Source organism: Pyrgilauda ruficollis, unplaced genomic scaffold, assembly GCF_017590135.1.
Source record: "Pyrgilauda ruficollis isolate IOZ18807 unplaced genomic scaffold, ASM1759013v1 scaffold43, whole genome shotgun sequence".
In the NCBI taxonomy this organism is placed as follows: Eukaryota; Metazoa; Chordata; class Aves; order Passeriformes; family Passeridae; genus Pyrgilauda; species Pyrgilauda ruficollis.
The window spans coordinates 10004707-10027075 of NW_024525823.1; the positions used below are offsets into that span (position 1 = coordinate 10004707).

The 22369-nt window shown below is 39.4% G+C and overlaps 1 protein-coding gene across 1 annotated transcript in view; it reads right to left on the bottom strand.

Annotated features, from left to right (window-relative positions):
- Positions 1 to 19791, bottom strand: part of HS3ST5 (heparan sulfate-glucosamine 3-sulfotransferase 5) — a 32759-nt gene extending 12968 nt beyond the window's left edge. The window contains exon 1 of the mRNA XM_041478078.1: positions 19665 to 19791. The gene's annotated coding sequence lies outside the window, so the exon portion shown is untranslated. The remainder of the gene's footprint in view (positions 1 to 19664) is intronic.
- Positions 19792 to 22369: the final 2578 nt, after the last annotated feature.

Here is a 22369-nt window from a genome sequence, read left to right on the forward strand (position 1 = left end):
GAGGTCTCAGGCACATCTGCTTAGGAAAACTGCCTTATTGCATCCGAGCCGGCGAGGCGGGCGGCCGCCTTCTGCTGAATGATGGCTGGGTTGCCATGATCCATGCTTAGCTACAGTGCTCCAGGAATATTTCCAAGCACATAGATCTTAATAGGACTTATTAGTCCAAAATACAGATGCCTGTCACCTTGCCAGCATCCTGAGTATATTGCCTAATACTGCTCTTCATACAGCATGAGATTAATCTGATAGGGTTGGCCCTTTTCTGCGGATTAATGGTACTCCCCCAGCTATTTCCCTCCTTTTCCTCTGAAATTATCACCTTCCTGGAATGATCATCTTCCTTGTCTGTTCCATTTCTCAGGAATTGTGGAGCTGATGACACTGAGATAGAAAAACCTGTGGAAATGCTGTTGTGGTTATAGAGAGGTTATAATAGATACTAATTTCACAATCTTTAAAAGACAATACCAGCCTTGTTTCTTCAAGACAGCACTAAAACAACAGTAACCAAAAATAACAATAATACAGGAAAAAAGGAAGTTGAGGAAAAAATTCAGTGACATGGAAGAGGGAAGCAATGACTGCAAAAATCATAAAAGAAATCATAAAAGAAGGCCAATAGTAGTGTCATGCTAGGAATAAGCAGTTTGCTTTTCAGCTCTGGGAAAAACTTAGAGAAGAAGATTAAGAGTCTTCTGAGAAAAAGGTAAGCAGGTAGATATCCAGAGCATTCTTATTTTGTCCTTCATTTAGGGTCCAGTCCTCATCATGAACAGTTTCACTGCATTGTGCAGGATAAGAAGGCAGAGAAGTATTGCTTAATATGATTTAGTGTGAAATAAAATTACTTTTTGTCATACTAGTAATTTTGAAATGTTCTTTTCCACTACTTTGATTCATGTCCATAGACAATGGCTCCTTTTTTTTTTCTTGGAAAAAATTACCCTTTCCCAAATAATATCACATCTGAAATAAGACATATGAAAGGCTGTTTGAACATTCCCTAATTAACTGAAACCGGCAGATAAATTAAATTTCTCTTAGATATAAGGCAAAATCCATGTGGCCTTCTGCAGCTTCTTGCAGCTCTGTTTTCTGGTGACTTCCTTTCAGAAAAGCAACAAAACTGAACTAAATTCAGAACATTACTAGGAGTCAAAAGCATTGATGGGAAAACTAGCAGCAAAAACTTAACTGAGCTGCAAATATATTTTGACGGTACACTGCATTTACAGTAAATCTGCCTCAGTAAATTTTTGCTCCTGGCTTTTAGTCCCCAATGAGAAAAAATACCATTGCATGAGAGTACTCCCCATGCCTCTGTGCAGCTCATATCTTACTTACTAAGTGCACTTACTCATCTCATTTCTCCTATTCCAACTCATATTCTGAACTATTCCATTGCTGATGAATAGACATCACACTGTCTAATATGGAGCATCTACATTTGTTCTGATCAGTAGCAGCTCTGTCTTTTACCCAGACCCTTAATCTGAAACATGATCAGCTCAGACTGCTCTCTGTATGCAGTCTAAATTTCAAAACTTTGTCATAATTGTCCCAAAGATTCAGTCCATTACCCACCTATATATGTCTAAGCTTCTCCTGTGTGCTCCCTCACCATTTTATCCCAGCTACTGCAGGGGTCTTTTCTCTGCCCTTGAACAATGTAACCATGCTCTGGTCATATCCATTCTGAACAGAGCTGCAAAGGGCAGCCTACCATTCCAGCTCTCTCAATACACCACTTCTGTCTAGGCACACTTTTACCACCTTCCCATTTTCTCTGTCATACCTTTCTGTCTATTTCTGTGTCTGCATATCCCATGGGGATCCTGCTGAAAGAACGGGGACAAACAGAATCTTAAAAACTTGACCCTGGAGATCGTTATTTTTCAGAATGCAAAGTCTTGGTGCTTCCCCTGTAAGTCCTGACCACAACACTTCCCTCAGAAGTGCTGCCGATTTTAATGTGGAAATCTAAATGAAAACATTAATGACAGTTTAGACAAGAACTTGCTAGTGTGCCTCAGTGAGAGAGGCAGACCTATTAACAGCTTTCTCTGAAAATGAAAGAGTTGGGATTTTCTGCTGTGCACGTGTTCTAAGGGCCAATCTTACACTGCTGCATTGACCTGAGTGACAGAATGTCACAGACATACTGTATGAAAAATCCTTTTGCCAGGATCTTTTCTCCTGAGAAGGTGGGAAGCTTCAGCTTCTCCATGTTTTGCTGCTTTGGAATGTGATTTGGAGAATTGTTTACCCAACATGTTAAATTGTTTTTACTTGATGACCAATGACAGCCACCTGTGTCAAGGCTGTGAGCAGTCATAAGATTTTGTTATTCATTCTTTTCCATTCCTTTCTAGCTTCTGATGGATAATTTCTTTCTATTCTTTTTAGTATGGTTTTAGTATATAATTTTAATATAATATAACATCATAATATAATAAATCAGCCTTCTGAAACATGGAGTCAAGATTCTCATCTCTTCCCTCATCCTGGGACCCCCAAACACAACCACAACAGATCACAGATCATTTGGGTGGAAAAGAAGGGGGAAACCAGAAGACACAGCTTTTACAGTGTTATGGTGTTACAGAGCTGCCCAGTGCTGGAGAGCTCCCCATAAATGAGCTCTCTGGTCACTAGGCAGTCCTCTTGTTCTGGCACAACCTGTTCATTCATTTTCCTCCCCTTGGGCAGCCTGAGCTGGAGCTTAGGTCTCTGTTCACTCTCTTACATGGACTCAGACTGGCAAATATTCCTGCTTCATGGTTTTAAATTCTAAAAAAGGAACATAAAAAAGTCAACTGAAACATCTTTGCACATACTTGACTGATAGGTTTTGGACTCAAGCAAATGCCAGCAGAGACGTGCGTGCTTCTGATCTTTGCTGTCCCTCACACAAGGAAAATTATTGAAGGGCTGCTCCTCTGCTGGCATGAGATGCTCCTCTCTCTGTCTGGGCAATTTCTTAGAGAATACTTTTCAGCATACTATTCATGATCCTTATACTGATTTCTTGTTAATTGTTAAGCTTGATTGTCTTGATGAACTTGTGGAATAGAGAGGATACAATCCTTTCTTTGTGGGGGCTTGTGACTTAGTATCACTTTCCTAGAGATGTGTTTTTTAAAATTAATTTTGATTTTTTTTCCCTGACCCATCATAACCACATGGACTGTTCATAATTTTGGGTATACACATATTTTGCCTGCATGGTAAAATATTCTAGAAATCCTGCCACTAGAAGCTGTCACTTGTTTGCCACACAGTTACTGGTGAATCAGTGAAAGAGACAGAAGGCATGGATCTAACTAGATGGAAAACTCATATAGTTTATCCAGGAACTTGAAATAACTGGCCTATGCAGTTCACATTTGTAAGGGTAATTAGTCAAGGTATCTCTGGTTTAGCTTTGCTCTTGATGCTCCTTTACAGAGCCTACAAGCTGATACCTTTTGGGATCAAGGGAAGGCTGGAGCCTCAACCCTGACTATTAAGTCCAAATATGGAAAACTGTAAAATTACAGTACAAAGTGTAACAACTGTAAAATTACAGTACGGTACTGCACAATTCAAAAATATCTTGGTTGGGTGAGAATTAACCCCAGAATATCTCAGCATGTTGTCTACTTGGCTGTGAAACATACAAAACACTTCCTCATGCTCTAAAGGACCTTATATTTAAGGAAACTGCCATATGAATGTACAATAAAGTTAAACTAGTTCTGTTTGTCCATGAAAGCATAGTTCCTAAAGGGTCCTGCTTACAAATTGTACAGCTACCAGAGTGAGTGACATCTTATGAATGTCTCAACAGATGGAAGAGTTGATCTAATAATGAAGAAGACAATACTCACAAATAATTTATTTGTCATTTGGTGGGGGAAAAGAAGAGTGAATAATTTATATGGTCAATATTATTCAATCATCAATAGAACTGGTAGAATAATTTATAAATTTACTTATGAATAATTTATTCATCAATTGATGGCAGGAGAAAATTAATGAAGTAAACAACATTCACAAAACACCCAACAGGCTCTCAGAGGCAGGTAGGACAGGCAGGGAGGAACTGGGAGAATGGATCCCTTTTGTCAGGATCAGAGCACAGGGGATCACCAAAGGGCAGCTGCCCCTCAGTGATTTCTGCAGCTTGCTGGTAGCAGTGACCTTCTTTCTCATTTACCCACCCCCAGAACAACAGATCTGCAGAGGTGCCCTGAGAGCACCGTGTGATTTCTTTAGGTGTTTGGTGACCGTGGGAAGCCATGTGGAAATTCCCGCTCTGGTGTTCCACCACGTCTGCTGTGGCGGCTCAGGGCAGACACTGCTTGCTCTGACAGATGGCAGCAGAGGCTGGGGGCCCTCTCAGCCTCCCAGCAGCTTGAAACTTGTCATGCAGCTGAGAAATCTGCTGGGCTCAGCTCGTGTGCTCGGAGTAGGAGGCAGAGGGTTTCCCTCAGGAAGCCACAGGACACTATCTTCTGGTTTTGGTTAAAAAATTAAAACTCCAAGGAATCTTATAGAAAACAATATTGGTTGTGTAAGTGAATTGTGCTGTGCCATAAAATCTGTTACAAATTGCTGACATGCAGAATTGAAAACAACCCTTTTGCCTACCATATCTCTTCAGAATGTGACTTCATATAGCTTCCACCACCAAAACAATTTCAAGGCAAATCTTATCTAAATGCAACTTTTAGATTTCTTTAACTTAGAAACATCTTTCCAATGTGGCTGTGGATGGGGGAGGTTTCATTCTATGTAATTCATACAGAAACACCCCAGTGCCTTCTGATATCATTCACTAGTTTGCTCTGGGTTTGCTCTGCTGTCATTGAATGAATCCCTAAGAAATCCAGTCTGAACATTAACCAACAGCCACCACAGAATAATTTTAAAACAAATCACCTGGAAATGGATTTTTGTGTTATAATCTCACATTGCAATAGCTGTCATAAAAATATAAAGTAGACATAAGGATGTGAGTAGAAGGCTTTTTTTTTTCTGTTCTCAATGTACTAAGTTTAATGGCAAATATATGTGCAGTTTGGGATGAGAACAGATGCCCTTTATGAATAGACTAAGTGGAGGAATCAGCTGGTTTATGTTCTCCTCTCAACTCTCACCAGGATTTTTCCACTCTGTTCCTTTGTTAGCTATAAACTGTAACTACTGAAAATCAAAAAATGAGGGAAGGTTTATGAATTATACACAGTCACAGTGTATTAGTCCTCCATGCTCATCCTCTTGGGAGACACTGGAGGAAAAGCTTTGAGCAATTTCCAAATTTTCAAATGTGTTCTCTATGTCTTTATCTCATTCAGTTTTTGATATGGTGCATAAATTATTTATTTGGACTATCATTATTTTGTTAGCTTGTGTTGTCCTCTGGCACCATGTCTGTGGAATGATACTAATTTTGCATTTGCAATGAACTAAACTTAAAAGAAATCAGTTCATTCTTCCTCTATTCAGCTCTTATTCTTCAAAATTATGTGAGACAGACTGAGATGTGGACAGAATTCTTTTTGACCTTGAATCCTCATTACTGTTTTCATCCTGCCATTTCACAAGATAATGTAAATAAAGCTAATTTAAGAAATATTTCTATTTTCTTCTCTGTCTCTGTCTCTGTCTCTGTCTCTCTGTCTCTCATGGAAGAAGGAAGAGGAAACAAATTCTTTAACGCCATTAGAGCTCAGTGAATTATGTGCTTTGCTAGTTAAATTCAGAGATGGATCTTTTTTAATACATTTTAAGTCTGTTACCTTCAAGTTAATTATTGAGGCTGTCTCATAACTTCCCAGTTGCAATAACATCTGAATGGAACACCTTCTCAATTACTTCCCCTTACCACATATAAAACAGAGACTAGTCCTTTTTCACACTCAAATGTACAATATTTTCTTAAGTAAATGTTTGTTATGATTGACTTCCTCCTTTGTTAATCCCATAACACACTTATATTCTTTCCTACCATCTCTCACCCTGCTCTGCTGATATAATTACCGAGTAGCAGGCTACCAGGAAAATTTCCATTTAACAATTTATATAGGTAGCTTTACATGTAAAAGAATGTGATAATGCACTGGAGCCAGATCATAGCTTAGCCTCATGGAAAACTTTGTCCTCGCTGCTTGATACAAGAGCAGACACAATTACACCAGTCCAAAATAATTTTACTTCTGCTGGAAAGCAGCACTGCAGTGCATCCCTTTCCTGCCCTTCTTCAGGGCTCTTGGCTGAAGCCCTCTTTCAGAAAAGGAGGATGATCTAGTGGGAGGGGGCTTGTGGTCATTTCTGTCCAGCTGTGGTTCACCTTGTGCAAAGGGGACCTGGTGATATCTGGTCAAGAGTCCCAGTCTGTGAGGAGGTAACCATACTGAACAGCTGGCTGGGAGACACTGTGATGGAGCTGCCTGTGCTTCAGGGCAGTGCCACATCCCCACCTGAGACCCCTGCCTGGATGGAGGATGGATGGCAGTGCCACAACTCCTTCCCCTGTGCTGACAGCCACTCAGGCAAACAATTTGCTCCCTGGTATTTCTGCAACAGGGCCCATTTTCTGCAAATACGAGATCACAGCCTTGAATAAGGAAACAGTATTACAGCATTACCTAACTCTATTTTGCTAATGTCAGCTATGGACTAATTCACTGATGTCTTTCAAATTTCTGTCCTATCTGCAGGTTCACTTTAATCCCTCAGTCTTTGAAGATGCTTCTCTCATGAGTCTATGAACATTCCTGCTGCTAACTAACCACTTTACTTGTTTCTAACTGTATTTGTGGGGTTTGTGTGCATTAATATGCTAATGTCCTGTATTACTTTCTTGAGCAATTCTCATTCTTGAGAATGGCAGGCACTTTTACTCTTCTGTGTTTGAATAAATTTAATGTATTTAGTAGTTCTGTGGTACAGATCACAACTGAACACCCAAGCAGGTGTGGTGATGCCAGTGCCCATGTTGTTACTATGAATAGAAGCAGACTTCTGGAGAGTGCACAATGAGATGAAGCACCTCTTACCTCCAAGTTAATGGTCCTAATGATGTCTATTTAATAGTTGCCTAACAGACTGTGTTTGTAGATGTCTTATGTTGTATTAGGTGAAGTAAGGAAGTCACTAAATTCTGTTTTATAAAGCATATGTATGAGTAGATAAAGAAAAGTATCATGGAGTTGAAGTTTAATATAGCAGACAACTTTGTTTGCCAATTTGTCCTTTCTCTTTGTGTTTGTAGGAGTTTTTTTTTTTTTTTTGTGTTTTTTTTTTTTTTTTTTTTTTTTTTTTTTTTTTTTTGTCTCTGACAGGTGCTGTTTCAGTACACCCACCAGCTAAACCTGCAGAAAACAAGACAAAATAGTATCAGCAGCAGCAGATTTATCAAACTATCCCATATCAGAGGAACCATTCTCATGGTCCTGGACCAAGGCATTCAGGCAAGTACAGGTGTCCTGCTGATTTCCTGCTATGGGGTGACTGCTCCCTGCTGCTCTCTGCTTCTCCCCAGTTTCCTGCTGATAGGAAGCCTGTCCTATGGAGAAGATGTGAGACTCCTGCCCAATCCACCCACTCTCCTGGGCCACCAGGGACAAGCCATACAGCTGGTAAGACCCAGGGAGAGGGAATTTCCCTGCACTTGCCCACCTTGAGTTCCCTAGGGGCTCCCTGTGGTATTTATATCTTCAAGTCATGGATTTCTACATGGACTCTTAGGCTAGTACCACATAAAAATCATCACTAAGCCTAATTCTGCCTAACTTACCCCAAAAGCTTCCATTCCACATCAGTTTACACAGTGCCCGGCTTCAGGATTTATTCACACTGCTGTTTGAAGAACAGGGCTGAGTAAAAAGATACCATCACTCCATGTACATTCACACTCCTTATCCTAAACGCTCAAAGCTCTAGCAAGGTCTGTTGGAGAAACCAGATGTATGAATGTATTTGTACCCTTTGATGCACCAGGAAAAAAAAGAAAAGGAAAAAATGTCATCTCTTTTATCTCTAAGAATGCTAACAGTTTTTGTTCAACTATGAAAATATCAAATATTGCTTTGAAATTAAGTCTGTGAGCTGAATATTATTGAAATACTAAAAAATGACCAGCATTTAATCTGCAGTGTAAATGTAAAAGAAAGAAAAATTAAACCATCGCTCCAGTTGTCTCCAACCAGTGAGAGATAGCTCTGCACAAGGCCGAGCATCCTGCTCCTTCCAAGGTCAGCCCTGGCACACAGAGCCTCTGCAAATGTTATATCTGTTATTGCAGCCTCTGCAAAGATATAAATGTTACACAACAAGAACAGCTGCTGGGCTTATCCCTTGAACAAACAGAAGTTAATGCAATTGAGTTTGCTTTTGGCCAAGAAAGGTCTGGCTTAATGCTTTAGACAGAAATGTGCATCAGATATTTCACACCACTTTAACACCTGGAATTCTACAGCAGGCTCTAGCCACTATGTTGCTGCATTCCTTCACATTTCCCTGCAATGCCCCAGTGTCCAAGCCTTCAGAGCTGCAATGCTGTGAGAATGCTGCAACCTCTCCTGCTTGTAAATGTCTCTCAGGTTTCAACTTTGAAAAGACGAACTCATTCTACTGACAAGTTCTTCCTTTGCTCAGGATAACCATTTTCTGCCACCAAAGCCTTCCTTTGCCAGCCAACGGAGTAATGGAGCTGAGACCTCTGCTGTGACTCAGAGTGCTTTGAGCTGTACCAACCATCTGCCTTATAGGAAGGCAGATCTGTTTCAAATTCCCATAGAAGATCAATACTATTATTACTGCTAATTAATAGTAGGCAAGGACACAAACCCATTCCAGATCAAATTAAGTTCTAATCAAAAAAGTCAGCTGTGATTTCTAATTGATTGCATTTCAAAATCAATCAGTTGGGTTGTGTGTGTTCTCTTCACAAGATTCAACAGCTTACTGATGCTTGTCTTTTTAGGGGGACTGAGATTCAAGCGGAACTGAGAAGGTTTCTTTTTTTTTTTTACAGTGGGATTGACTTTTTAAATGGAAGATCTATTTTAATTAAAATTTTACAGTGAGATTTGTCAAGCTCACATTCCTCTGGAAGTTTATTATGAAGCTATGTGGAAAGAAAGATGCTCTATGTATTTATCCTCTCCCAAAAGGCCAGATGAAGTTAAAATGAACCTCTGTGCCTGCTAGCACATACAGACCCCATGGGCCTCCTAAATTCCTGCTCAGCCAAGGCTGTTTCACACAGAGAAAAGAAAATATCATCACCTCTCTTCATGATGGCAGATGAAGTTTTCCCTGGTTCCCTCTCTTTGAGAATCAGGCTCCAACATAACATTTATGGGTGCTAAAGAGCCAAGAGGGTTAGTCAAGTTTTAAACCAATAACACCAGCATTCCAGCCAAATGGAGCATGATACAGTTGAGTTGGTTCACCCCCATCAGTTCTGTGTGTTATATTAAGAGTTTAATTTAGTGATTTTGGCTTTCCTCTAGCCCAGATTTCAGGGAAGAGTTGTTGAATAGCAGTTATCTGCAACTGGCCATGAACATTCGGAATTAGGAAGAGGGGCATTGTGTGGAGCACTTTGATCCAGACTGTGACACTGACAGTCTTGGGAAGTTACAATAGTAGAACTAATGATATTGGAGTTAAATCTTTGATGCTACAGGGGAAAGCTCTTAGAAAAGTCTAAGTCCCCAAATTCCTGGACTCTGGACTGTATTATGACTGTATTTCAGAAAGGTTAGTAAGGAAGGGATATAATGTGGACTAAGCACTCTGTATGATAAAGGATGAATGAACAAATCCCAAATGATAACGACCATGGATCAGAGGAAGTCAATACCATATGACATACAGCAGCAATGCAGGTAAACATGTCGCTGAGTGAGCCTGGAAAAACAGGTCAATATTGAGCCAATGATTCATCAATATGGAATACCCATAAAAATTCTGGGTTTCAGTACCAGAACACAAAGATTTTGGTTAAAGACACATTATATTAGTAAAGAAGCCCCAAAAAAACAAGTCTACATTTCATTGAAACTGAAAAATCAAATTTATGTCTTGGGCAGAACCAAAATCAACCCCTTTGGGACTTAGCTATTGGAAAGAGTATCTTGCACTGGTGTGTATAATAATGGGAAGGTCACGTTACCTGGGACCCTGGACAATGTCTCTGTCTACAATGTACATTTTATTTTCTTATCATTATTCTTCATGTTACCAAACCAGAGTTAGATTTGCTAGGGAATCAATGTATATCTCCTCCTTGATATTTCCTCCTAAATAGAAGGAAGGACAGAAGCTGGCTGTGGTGTGTTATGTTCCAGTGTTCCTAACCAGGTCAATTCTGTGAGTTGAAGGCCATATTTCTGAGGGACACTGCAGTGCAGACATTCTCTAACTTCAGTGCAGCTCTGAGACTCACCCTCCAGAATGTGATTTTCCACTCTGAGGAACATACCTGTCAGTCAATAACTGCTCTTCTCAACCCTTGCTTTTAGGAGAAGTGGAAAACTCATTATATTCTTCTTGCACTCTCTCTGTTTTCTTTAACTAAATCATATTTGCCACTGTAAAAGACCTATTGATTAATTTAATAGATCTTTTGCTCTTTCTATAGATTAACATCTTTTTATCTTACTTTTGTGATGCAATCTTCACTTCAGTCTATTTAAGCATTCTGAAAGCTTTATAGCATTTTTAAACTCTTCATTCTTTTGTCCCCTAGGTAGCACCCTGGACAGGGGTGAAATCACACAAGCACTCAGCAACTAGCAGCCACAAACAGGGCCCTTCACCCTAGAGTGGTGTCTGGTGCAAAGATGACAAGTGCCAAAAGCACTTGTCACTCAGAAAGCTGACATCAGGATTGCTGGGCTAAAAGTTGACTCCAAACCCCAACGGGGATGAATAGGAATACATAAAATGTTCTTCTTTTTATAGTAGAAAAAATTCTGACTCCTCAGCTCTCATCTCTTCCTTGGCTAGAGCCTTGGGAAGTCAATCTGAGTGTGAAGCTGCAATAAAACCTGAGGACTTCAGCAGAGGCAAGGGGTAGACAGCTGATATGCCAGTGTGATAATGTGGTGAGTACAGTGTCGAGGTAGGAAAACCAGGATGCAATGCTTAATGATACAAGTGTCTTCTCAGTCAGTGCCTGAAATGTCAAAAAGCCTCACAAAAATAATTTATAGAGACAGAAATCTTGCTCTAGAGCCACTTTCCTCCAGATATTAGTGTTAAACCATGACCTCGCAGTGTGCACTGTTCCCATTGAACTGAATATTTAAGCTTTCTCACAAATTTCCCATCTGCATAGAGCAATTTGTTTGTTGATGTTTAGACATGATTGACATAATTCGACAATCTGGCTTATTAGCTCGCTTTGTAACTATGTAAAATGCTGACAATGATTATCCCAGTTGACTGAGGACATGCTTCCTGCGACAGAGTAAACAAATGCAGTAAAGGAGGCTTTTTTCCAAATGATTGCTCCAACCCCCTAATGAGACTGCTAACTTATTTCATCAGGGTTGCACTGCACCAAGCGTCTTAATGAATCCTCAAGTCACAAAGCTCTGTTTCCTGAGCCTGAGGTAGAGCAGCTAGAATTGTATGCCTATGGACTTTTCTCCTGTCTTTAGCTGCATGCTGCATTATAATGAACCTATTTATTATACTGCCTGCAAAAAAGACATTTCTTTCAAAAAAAAAATTGTTTCGGAGACTTAGTTTCAAAATTTACCAAACTCCTTAGAGGAGTGCTTCCTCCTATAAATCAGCGCCTCTTAATGGAAAGAACATGACGAAAGAATGAATAATGGTTGGTAAAAAAATAAGGATAAATCAACCTGATCATTAACCTGCTTGCACAGTAAATTCTCTGTGCTCTGAAGGCCAGGATTTAAGACAGTTCCTCTAAATCAAAGGATTCTTATGAATCCTATTCTGCAGCTCCCTTCTATAAGTTATGTTTGGGTAGTCAATGACCATGTGTAGGGCATGTTTCTCAGGTGTTCATAAATATCAGCAGTGATTTATTTGAATAAAATAACACATGGTGTTCCCAGGGGAAAAAATCATTACTTTAGTTTTGGTGCATCTAATTACAGTAAGTCTATCATCCTCACCCTCTCTTCTGACTGTCCAGGGAATTGGCAGAGTTTAACAATGAAGAAGAGAGTGCTCCAGTGTCCAATTAAGGTTTTCTTTGAGGATTAATAAATCATGTCTCATCAGCCTCACTGACCCAGAGGTGTTAATCTTCACCTTATCACTCTAATCTTAAAGCAAAATTCTGCAGATCAAGAGTGGTAGAATGGTTGAGTTAATTGTTCCATTAGGCTGATGAAGTCTTTATATCAGTATCCAATAATACACTATTCCCTAAGCGTGTTTTGATGCTCTCTTACAGAGCAGAAAACAAACAGCAAAAACAACTGCCACAGCTATTTGGCATAGGTGACCAGTAGCTTGAGCTCAATACTCAGCTCTTCTGCTATAACTGAGCTGCAATCACGTCCTGAACAAGGTACTGAGAACATGAGAAACAGCCAAGAGAGGTTTTAGCACATCTAAATGCAGTTGCAAGAGGAAACAAATCATGTAGTCAATAATGGAAAGAAGACTTAACAGTTATCTGCCCTGTAAACAATATCCTTGATTAGAAGACATAAAAATCCTCTTCTATTTAAGGGCAAGGATCCAAGTAGTTCACTGCAAAGAGTTTTTCTCACTGACAAGTCTACAGTAATCATGGAGAGTGTGGCAAATTGAGTTAAAATATGCTCCTAAGCACTACAATAAATTAGAAATCACATTTTAACTTGTTTGCAGTCTACATTTATTTGCTCTTTTTTCTAAGTAATCAGGCAGGTTAAATTCTTTTGTCACAAGCACTCACAAAAAGTACTGAATTTACATTAAAAATCCATTTAATAACCATTACTTTTCGAACAGCTCCTTCTCCTGTCCTGAGTTAGGCAGGAAAGGAAATGTCAATTGATACCTCTCAGGGTTACATACTTCTGTGCCACTGAACAAAGAGGGAGAGGGACAGGATCAAAGCCAGGATAATTTCATGGGGATGGTAGAGGGAAAAGGAAGGAGGGCTGGATTTCTAAAGGCTTTTGAATGCATGATCTATATTCCTATTCACACAATATTTGACTCCATATATCTGTCTTCTTTTCTTGTAAACAAAACACAAGACTTTCCTTTCTGCTTCCTCACTCTGTCCCATTCCTAAAGCAATGGAACTCAGATTCTTCCCTCTTCCAGGTACATGACTAAGGAGTTTGTGTTGAATTCAAGAGGACAGAAGCATCTCCTTGAAAATGTTAAAGAAGGTTAAAGGGTTGGGTTAGAGAGAGGAAAATGAGTAGTTTTTTCCCCTCTTTCTTTTCATGTGAGTCACATACTATGCTATTTTCTGAAATGCATGCAAAAACTCTTCATTTACACTCTGAATTTACCCCTGAATATATCACCTGAAGAAACAAAGAAAACATTAAACAACAAATTTATTTATATTGTTTGTCACAGAGATTTCTCTGAAAAAATGGACAGCTACTATTTCATCCATATTATTATTTCATCTTGTTTTGCATACTGGAGATATTTCAAAAAGATTCATCCAAAAATAAAAACAGATAAGCTATTATCATGTCTACCCTCTGCGTCCTATGCTGAGAAATTGAACATATTATTATACTGACTTCAAAGCATTTAATCTGTAAAAAAGACAAGTGGCTTACACATGAAAGTGTGCTTCTTATAAAGCCCCTAGATGGGATCATTTAAATGATTAATTTAACCAATACAGTTTTGAGATAAATTGATTTGCCTCTTTCCCCCTACTTATCACCCTCTATCCTGTTAAACAACTTAGCGTTTAACAAAATTCTACCAGACATAGAGCATTCCCAAGGTCACTCTACTAACCCTCCTTCAAGACCCCCATTGAAATCCTCTAGTATAAGTCTGTGAACAAAACAAAATTAATCCTCCCTTGCCCTCCAGCCTAAGAGGATTCAAACTCACATATCTCACCTCCCAAGAGAATTGCAACCTCTTCATCTGTGTGCTGGTGTCTTTATGTATGCACATGCATATGCCAGTACCCAGAGACAGAGAAATGGACAGAGCACTTTGTGCAGCTCCTGAGAAAGCTCTTTTGTTTTACATTAAATAATTAAGGATTCCTTGGACCAGAGAGCAGGACAGAGCGTGACCATAGGGCAGCAATTAGGGCACTCAGCTGGGAAAGAGGACTGTTTTCTGCTCTTTGCTTCAAAAACTACTTGCTATTTAAATCAGTGGCTGCTCTAAGTTCTTCCCTCTGAACTGCCTGGTGAAGCATGCGAGCCCTCACCTTCCAGGTGACTGGTTAGGTGAACCAGCAGGACTCCCAGGAAAAGAGATCTTCCCTTTTTTGCTGCAGCTTGTGTCTGCATTGGGGCAGTTCTGATACCGAGTGGATGTTAGGTCATCATGGGGTCAGGTCACTCTTGACAAATACCCCAAAAAGCCAAACAACATCTCAGAAAGCTCAGGCAGAACTCAGCTACAACTGTTGCTTTTATGCTGTACTGGTGTTAGACTGACTTCTCCTTCCATGGGTTGGAGGAGATGCCAGAACTGTGACAGTGCTTGGCTTTGGGTAAGCTTAAGAAAAGTGGTGGCACCTCAGGTGAATCCTAGCACAAACCAAGCATCCTAAAGCTGAATTCTCAAACAAGACAAATCTGTACCCATTTTGCTAGTCATACTGTTTCAGAGAAGTGTCTTCAGAACATGTCTAAGGTCGTGGTTAATTACTGCCAACAAGTAGGTCACTCAGCTGGGCTATCAAGATTCAAGTCCTTGCTCCAGAACAAATAATTAATCACAAGTCTTTATTCACACCAGGTGAATGAATGAATGAATGAATGAATGAATGAATGAATGAAAGAAACACCAAGGAAAAATGTAAAATAATGTTGTGTCTGGTTCATAAAATACAGAAAGAAGGCTAGGCACCAGTCTGTAAAGCAGGGTTTACAGTCAAAGATGTCAAGAGAAAGATGTTTGTTTGGTCAGAGGCAGATACTTCTTTCCCATTCATTTCATTCCATATTAGTTCCAGTGGTTCCAGCACAATTCCCAGGTGGAGCACCACACCAGGGAGTTGGGAGTCCAGGAGATGATAGCTAAATCCTCTGCTTCTCAGTACCTATCTTCCAAATGCCAGAGCACCTAAGAGGGTCTAACTTACAGCACCTCTCCTGTTTAATTCTTAAGATGCACAGAAGAAGTAGGTGTTTCCAAAGTTGCCTGAAGACACTCATATTCAATTGTTCCCAGAATAGAAAGGTGTGAGACAGCACTGGAAATTGTGGTGTCAACAAAATAAAATCATTTTCACAGAGAACATTATTGTGAGACAAGTAAAATGTCTGGAAAGCAGTTAATGCCAGATCACTCCCATTCATACATTTTTAAAACAGATTGATAAAATACATCCATTTTGTGAGTATTTTGTCTTTCATATTTCTTGTTAGTTTCTTCTGTTACGGAATTCCACTGAGTGACTATCTCTGAACATTATGTACAGAACATAGCAGAGCAGTGGAATAGTTTTATATCTTCTTCTGTCTCCCTCTGCCTGAATTTTAATAATAATAAATCTGAATGGTTATAACCAAAATTGAAAGCAAGCTGCCCAACAAAGCAGGCAGAATGGATGAACAACATCAATATTGCCTTACTTTCCAGATTTGTGACAAATTACATTTCGTTTATACAGAAGATGTTATTACCCTTGTGTTTCTTCAAAAAACAAACTAAAAAATTACTACATTATAGTTATCATTCTGCTTGGCAACAAAATGTTAAAAAAAAAAAAAAAGAAAAAGAAAAAAAGCAAATAAAAGGATCAAAAACCTGTCTGAGTTGATGAAAAATAAAGTGTGAGCCATGTGTACGTCTCTCACTGAACAACTTTCAGTTCATCAGCCCAGGCATCCATTTATAACATTTATAACAGTTGCAGCCTTTAATAGAAGCCCAAATTCAATTTGCTGGAGCTTAAAAATGAACTTCTATTTTAATCAGCTGAACCTTAGCAACATGAAATTGATAGGAGCATTTCCACACACTTAATATGTTTGGAGTTGCACTTTTGATTTGCCACCAGTTAGTTTGGGGCACCTTTTTCTGCCAGTAGCTGGAAGACTGCCATTTTTCCTCTGTGATACTTACTCTGGTTTCTTCTCCAAGTTAGAATTTAATTTCCCAGTTTATTTATTTTTAGTTTGAAATAGCTCTTTTGTCACCCCAGAAAGACTATAGTTGAGGTGATAATTTCTTGTGGGTAGATATAGAGACAGGAGAAATGTTTCTCTTTCATGGAAAGAAGCAAGATGAGATGGGTGAATGAAGAGAGCCACTGCCATAAATGAAGCAAATTTCTTCTGCCCAGGAAGAAAAGCTAGGAGCTGTGGAAGTATCTAAAACCCTTGAAAGTGCCAATAAAGTAAAAAACATCTCACAAGCCTTACTCCACACTAAATATGACTATCCTTTGTGGGTAGCTGCTCATTCTGAGAAGATCAGAGCTGCAAGATCAGGGCTGTCTGCCACATCCTCTTGTCACCTCTAATTGAGGTGTAAGAAATTAGTTGCCAGATTCTGTGGCACAGAATTTGAAAAAAGATTATTTTGGCTACAGAGAAGGAGCTTTTGTCAAAGGCCTGGAAGAATATTACTTGCTAAGAGTTAACAAGGTAGAAATGTTACTCAAAAGAGCCTGGCTACAGTTTATAATCTAATAGAAAAAGCTATAGCATTGATTTTGAGCACAGCAGTTATTACTGTTTGCATCTGATTCTTCAGGGGAGAAAACATAGGCAACTGCTGGCTGTATTTTCTTAAACTGCTTTTTTATATGCCTCACTAAGCATGGTGTGAAGTCAACAAATAATGTATTTGAATTACCCTTCAGGGATCACCCATTTATCTTCTGCTAGTCTTCATGTGAAAGAGGGACTCTTGTAGGTCTTCTACCTGCAAACGCCCTCTTTCTAAAGGGAACTCTTGCCAGGTTTCCTCCAGCTGAATACACACCCCTCTAGGGACAACAGGATTCCCTTTCCAGCCTTTCCTTGTCCTTGGCTCTTGCTGAATATAATTTATATTGCTACACAAATCTATTGCAAGCAATGATTTAAAAACAAAAAAATCGGTCTACTATGCAAGTATTATACTGCAAGCTCAGCCCAGCAAATTTATCTTCTCTAAGATTTGATTTCTTCTCTGTCATTTCTTACTCTTCACCTAACAATTTTGTGAAAAAAACCCAAGTTTTGTGAACATAGCTGCTCTCAGCATGTCCATATTACCTCAGTAAAAGAAGTAAATTTGATTTCTGGACATATGTAGTCTTGTGGAAAAGAATCTTACTTCACTTACTGACAAACCTAGTGGTATAGCTAACAGCATTTCCCAAGTGGGGTGGCCTTGCTTTAAAAAAAAAGAGAAGTAGAAATAGAAAAAAAATCAATATTGACTCTTGACACATTTTCATTTACATCACTGCATGGCTTTCAGACTGGGCACAAATCAATAAGCAGCTTTTAACACTGCTCAACCAGTTTGTTCTATGTAAAAGAAGAGAGATTTGCCTCAAGTGGCTTGTTTTTCCCCTTTGGGCTCCAGGCAGACTCTCCACCATTAACAGTGTGTGATTCTCTGAAATGAAGTTGAGTTTATATGACTGCTCTTTCTGTGACTGATCAGAGGGGCTTGAACTGTAATATTAATCACACAGCATTTTCTTCATCACTACTTACAGTCAATTGACTTTGTACTTAGTGAAAGCATCTCAAGCAGCCAACTCAATGTACCAGAGGGCAAGAAGTCAATAGGAGGAAGAAATATTTAGTTTCAAAATACACAGAACACAGCCTGTGTAGCCACTGACACACACATATTGGGCACTTCATCACAGGACAGGTGTGGTGCTGTCTTATGTTTTTATTTGCATGATGAAGGCACCCTCATCACCTTTTTTTTTTCAGTAGGCCCCCTCAGCTAACTGCAGCTTTTCCTTCAATCTCAGGGTTATGTGGAATGTGTAGGGACCAAGTAATTTCTCCAAATTGCACTGGGTTCAGCAATTATTTCATTTCAATTTAACTCTCTATATATTTCACCAGAGAACTGACCCATGAAGTAGACACCTTCTGCCTGAGATATACTGATGGCTCTTACTCAGATGCCAGCTATATGTCATGCTAATAGTATTATCCATATGCTTAACAAATACCAATTTGCCTAAGGCACTATTAATGCCATTTTAATAGCTGCTTGCTTACAGTGGGCCTTCTAAAACCACATCATCACATATTGATTTTTGAATATAGACGAGAGGGAGTACAGATAGATGCCCAGGAGGTACAACATTATCAGTTTTGTTTCCTAGAGTCTCAGCACACCACCTCAGACAATTTTTAGCTCATGAAACCTCCACAGAAGTTTTCACACCAAAGAAGTGCACACAACATTGAAAACAAGAGCCTGGAGGATTCATTTATTGGATGCGATTCCTTAGAAATGTTCTTTGCTAGAAGCAGACTCTGTGTGAAGTCCAACATGCCATAAAATGGGCAATTATGTCTTTTCTATGGCACATTTTAGATATGCATGATCAGAGTCCTCCCACTTGTGTAAAGCACCTCGTTGACTGCCTTCACTGCTTTCATGGGGATTCTCCCTAAATAAAATGGATTCCTCAGTAGTGTGGAACTGATGTAACACCAAACAAAATGTTGTCTCATCTTCTCTGGGCTTTTCTGGATTAGATTTCTAATTTTCTACATACATAGATACACATAATATTAAAATAATGTATAATAAATGAGTACATGCTCATATCAAACATGTTTGTGATCATTTTATTAAGCAAAAACATTGTTTTTTCTATGACTGAACTAAGGTTTATTCAGACTAAGACTGTATTAAGTGGATAAAATTAGTATCATTTGGATGAAACACACTGAGAATATTTTAGACAGATTTTGCTGGTTATTAATTTTTCAAAATTTCCATAGACTGGCCCACACCTGTATGAAATAGCTGTGGTCTTAGACATGCAAATCAATTTTGATTTAAATATCTAAGTTTTCTTGACATTTGTCTCTTACTAGTTTAGAGTTGTAGGACAGTATGTGTTTCCCAGAGGAAAAGAGTGCAGTCATACTTAGAATAAAGAACGACTTTCAAGGACACTCACAGAGATCAGTCAAAGACAAGACTTTAAATCTGCATTCTTATTCTGTTGGGAGGGCATTCGAATCAAATCAGCAAGTGAAAAAGTGAAATTAACTCTCCTTTCAAATCCATCCAAACATTAATATATATTGGTAGTATACAATTCTGTATACTACCAGTTTTGCACAACTCTTTAGCCCTCAGTTCCTGATGCAAATGCAACAACCACTTGTTCTCAACTTTATCCCCTGACATTTGTGAAATAGTAGGCAAAACTAAATTAATTGCTCAATTAGGAAGCATAAAATTGTATTTCTTGTGGAACGGATCCATTTCATTACGGTTCGTACTCCATGTACCAGTACCAGACACATAAGGCTTGTATCACTACTCACCAAAAAGCCCATTAAATGCCAAGTCCACAAGCATGCTCCAGCTGATCTATACTGCTCCACCAGTGGGAACTGGGGGAAATTACCCTGCATGGTGTCATGGGCTCTCGCCCAGAAGATACGAATGTAGGCGGTGCACAGCCACAGCAGCCAGCTCCATGGAGCAGCAGGAGGGTGAAGGATGAGGGCAGGACTGCTGGAAGTCAGCTCTGTCCCTATCAGATGACAAACACTGGGCACACCAGAAAAGCTGCAGTCAGGCTGACCAGCTGCCCCTACACCCCGTCTAAAATTCACCAGGTACTTAGTTGCAAAATGTGAGCAGTATCTTCATCCCCAAACTTGTAGCAGATAGAAAATTTCACACCCACGATAAGAATACTTGCAGCTTGATTTCTTTTGTAGATACTGTGTACTTTCAAACAATATTCTGAATACCTACTACACCAAATAAAAACAGGCACTATATAGCAGTTAATATAATCACAAGAAAATCAGAGGTCTAAGAGGAAAGGTCACTTGAATAACCTTAAATTTGATTTTCCTGTCAATTAAATAGTCTCATCCTAATTACTGAGACTACTGCTGAAGATCTTTCACCAGGATAGAAGACCTCACTTTTATAATTTCCCCGTTGTATAGGGGCACAGGCAGAAAGGTAATAGAGTTGAAGCATCTTGTCTGGGTTCATCCATCAGCCCAATGACCAAGAGATCACAGAGCCAACCATGCCTAATTTTCCACTAGATCTGTGAGAAGATCCATAACTCTGGAGCTGAAAAGTCACTGGGGAGAGCTGAGGGAAGTGATGGATACATGGAGCTGGGTGTAGAGGATAGAGAGAAACTAGCCTTGCCTTTGTGAATCTTGCATGTCTGTTGGATTAAGAACAGCATGACAGACTGTGTTTCAGCTCTGACTGTTCCAGTTTAGCGGTATAGTCTAGCAGAGATAATGCTAGGCAGGGTTTCAGTGGCCTTGGGGTGAAAATAAATTGTCCTAAACTTCCTGTAACAGAGCCTAGCACTCCCTCCCAGAGACCACACCACTGAAGTGCAGCATACGTTTACGTGGACAGTCAGAGTTCAAACATATGCAATCACGCTGCTATTTCACAAAGGACTCCATTTGGAATGAAAAAGAACATGAGTATAAGGCCATGGGAATTTTTCACCATCTGTGATAATAACTCAGAAAAAGCTTGGCATGCAATCTGCAAAAGATAATTCTCTTTTGGGGATACAATTCTAGGATTTACTTCCAGGATTCAAGTATTACATTTTTTTAACACCTTATGATCATTCATGGAGGTAAATGATTTCTGTGCATGGCACAACTCTCTGAACGGGTTGCTAATTGGTGTAAAACATCTGGCACAAGGTACTTGGTCCAATATTTGAAAAAGACCAGACCCAATACTATGCTTAGGCTGATTTCCAATACAATACTCCACTATAAGTTGTCCTGTTTTTTCATATTATGTTTTCTGGATCACCTGAGTAAAGGCTGATGTGACACCAAAAAAAAAAACAAAAACAAAAAAAAAATTATTAAGCAGTTTTCTGAGTATTTTTTTTACACCTGTTTACAAGTAGAAAAATTTGTAACTGTAAAACCACAAATCTCTGCAGGTGTACATGAATTAGGATTCTCAAAATCACATTGTTAAAAATCCCAGAAACTGCCGTTAGGAACAGGGATATTACCAGACTGACAGCTTGCCTAGGTAGTGGTTGTTTATCTGTGGTCAGGGTAGAGCTGTTCTCTGGGCAGGTTGGAAAGTTCAGATCAAGTTTGGAGCAGTGTCTAAAGTGCCCAATAAATAATACATCCCTTCATAAGGTGTACCTGACGCAGTGCTAACTCTGCTGCCTCTGGGCACACAGCATCAGACTCCCTTTCTCAGGGCTGTTCTTTCCCCCTATACTGAGAGAATCTGAGTGAGTTATTCCTAACAGTTTCCATGGGAGACCAAAGTCTGCAGGCCCTTCCTTCTCTCTACTTCTCCCGCTCCCTGAACTGAAGGGCACAAAATGATTAAGAAACAACATGGTGAAGTATGATCAAAATGTTCATTTGTTGATGAACTTGCTTAATGGGGAAATTAGTTCCTGACCCTCTCAGTCAGTGATTGGGCTGTGCTCAGGATATGGTATTTTTTGCTTTCATTATTTAAAAATCTGGTGTCAAATTTAATCCTATTCAGTTTGTGTCCTCAATCATTTCTTTTGACAGCAAGATCCATTGCTAATCATTTATTCCTGAGATGGTTGGGGCTTGCAACACACTGGTTATTAATCAGGTGCAATGCAACTGAAAAAGCATTCCCCTGCCTCAACCAGACTAATTCCAGCACAAATGTGAATGTGGATTGAAATGAAACCCCCACAGAGCTGAAAAATTCTGGACTCAGCAGGAACATCAGAGAACCCAGGACAAAATCCTGCTGATGACTCATTCTCTGCTTTGGCTTTGTCTGAAGTTCAGAACTGCAACAATTCTGATCCTGAGACCATAGAATGCAAGGTCAGTCAAGATACAGCTAGAAGAAAAGTATTTGGAGAACATCTCCTTTTCTATTCTTTATCATCACTAAAAAAAATCTCATCTTTCAAACTTTTGCGTTGTATTGGTGTTAGAAACTGGAACACTTTGTGTGAAGCCATGGCAGCTTTGGACATTTGACAGTTTTGTTGGCCTGGGTGTCC